Below are 2,673 nucleotides of genomic sequence, written 5' to 3' on the forward strand. Positions count from 1 at the left end.
ACCTCAGGCCAGTCCAAACCTGCCCCCCACATGAGGGTTGTCTGGAAACCTGGGGATGATGAATGCTCTTCCCAAGGCATCTTGGCTATGTGGACGATTGTTGGAACACTCTGGGAGCCCTGAGGATGCTAAAGACAGATCAAGGTGTCTGATCCCCAAAATCAGAGACCACCAAACCACAGGGTCACAGGTCATAGCTCCAGAGTTAGAAGTCACTGAACCCTGGGGCCACCAAGGCTCTGCTCAGGAAACCCAGCCAAGAAGTGAAGTGGCGTGACCTTCCTGGGTGGGGAGGCAGGCATGAATGTTTTCAGGGTTTCTGCTGGGCTGACTGGGGCTAAGCATCCAGGGTGGGGTCCCTCTGTCCCTCCCCCACTCCCCATCTGTCCTGTGTGTTAGGTGAGGGGCCTATACATTGTTTGTTTCAAATGGTGGGCCATGTAGCCCCTCACATTTAAGCCCAAGTGTGTTGTGTGGCTGGAGGCGTGTGTGGCTTTGCTGTGAGTTTCTCAAGCCTGAGCTATGACTTGCCCATGATACACAGTATGTCCATGTTTGGGACTTCATCGAGTGACTGTAAGTGGGCCTGTCACCTTAAACCTCCCTTATCCCCCCACTCGCCCAATTTTGGAAGCTTGAGTAGGTTTGCCAACACTTGCCAATAAGGGGTATTTTCCCAACTCCCAGAAGCTTAGGCCTCACTAGGAATAGGGGGAACAGGGGCTCCTCCTGGGTCCTATGGCCTAGCAAACATACCCTTCATCTCCCCACCCCCTTGGGATGTACAGGGGCTATATAATCAGTCCCACTCCAGCCCACCACCCAGAGCTCACCAGATGCCTACAAAGCACATCCCCCTTTAAGACCCCCAGATGCAGCCCCCACAGCTGTCAATAGAGACATCACCCTTTCCCCAGATTTCTACAATCTAGCCTCCTGGCTGCCAGAAGATTCTGAAGACACCCAGAGACCCCCAAACTCCCATAAAATCCCTAGGATACCCTCAGACCCTAAAGGCTGTTAATTCCGTCCTCAGAGTCACAAGATTGTCGGGGTTCAACAGGCCACTTCCCAGAGGCCTCAGACTGCAGAGTCCTCTGGGCCATCAGGAAACTCTGTCCTATAGACTCCACACCTCTCCCTTGACTCTAGACCCCTAATCCAGCTTCACCACTTACTTGCCTTTTTGTTTTTGTTGTTGTTGTTTTTGAGATTGAGTCTCACTCTGTTGGCCAGGCTGAAAGGCAGTGGCACAATCTCAGCTCACTGCAACTTCCACCTCCTGGGTTCAAGCAATTCTCATGCCTCAGCCTCCAGAGTAGCTGGGAATACAGGCATGCCACCATGCCTGACTAATTTTTGTATTTGTAGTAGAGACAAGGATTTCACCATGTTGGCCAGGCTGGTCTTGAACTTCTGACCTCAGGTGATCCACCCACCTTGGCCTCCCAAAGTGCTGGGATTACAGTCGTGAGCCACTGTGCCTGGCCTTTCACCACTTGCTTTTGAGCAAAGCACCTTCCTTCTTCTAAGTCTCTGTCTTCTCTGAGGCAGTGGGTAATGGAAACACCCACCTTGTGGGTTTATTGTGAGGGTGACAATAGATGATCTGAGAGTGCCTGGCACCTGCCAAGCTGTGACGTGCGGTAGCTGGTTGTGGATCCCTACATTGCCTCCCATGGCTGGCCTGCCACTGCTGCCAGCTCACCGGGTCCAAGTCTGATCTCATCCGTACCCACCCCCACCTGCTCCAGGGCTCCCTGCCTCAAGCCGAGGTCCACAGTCATCCTAGACCCCTCCTCCCTCACCTCCTAGTCCAGCAGGTCCCCAAATCCTGTCAGCTTCTTCAGTGTCAGCTTCTTCAGGCCTGCATCCTGAAGGGCTCTCAGCTTAATCTGTAATCTTTATGCCCACTGCCACCGGCCCTCAATAGCCTCCAGAGCGTCTCCCTGCCTTCAGGGTGCCCTCTGCAACCCTGTCTCCAGAGGAGCCAAGGGTGCTTCCTAAATGCACACCTGAGCCCCTCCCTCCTCTGTTATTTGTGTGTGTGCATGTGTGTGTGGGGGGTGGGGCGAGGGGCGGCTGGTAGAATAAAGTGCAAGCCCCCTGCACCTCCCCAGATTCAAGTTATCTTCCCCTCTTGCCCTCCCACCCCCAACACCCGCTGGCACTTCCCTATCCCGACCCGCAGTTGTAGCCAACACATCACCTCCTCTGGGAATCCCCCCGCCCAGCCCCCGCCGCGGCCGCCGGGACCCAGGCGGGGCCAAGGGTGCGCTCTCCCTTACGGTGAGAAGTGCCCTCTGTGAGCCGGGCCCATGGCGCCCGAGCTCGTGAGGGCCTCCCCACTCGTCTGCGCCCCCGACTGGCCCACCGGCCTTGAGCCGGGTTGCAGGGCGAGGGGTTCCCTTCACCTCTGTCCGCTCCAGCCTCGGCGCCCCGGCTGCTCGGCGGACGTTTGTTGAATGAATGAACGAATCGGGAGCCCTGACAGACCCAGCAGAGGAGGCGGAATGGGTCCCGTGGCGGGGCGGCCCCGCAGCCGCTCCCACCCGCGCAGACTCCGGTGCGCCGCGTCTCCCGCGGGCAGAGAAGTAGCGGCAACTCCGCTCCCCCGGCCCGGCCGCCTCCTCCCCGCCGCCCTCCCCCGCCCCCGCCCCCTCGCTCCCTCCC

The sequence above is a fragment of the Macaca fascicularis genome, chromosome 16, assembly GCF_037993035.2.
Source record: "Macaca fascicularis isolate 582-1 chromosome 16, T2T-MFA8v1.1".
In the NCBI taxonomy this organism is placed as follows: Eukaryota; Metazoa; Chordata; class Mammalia; order Primates; family Cercopithecidae; genus Macaca; species Macaca fascicularis.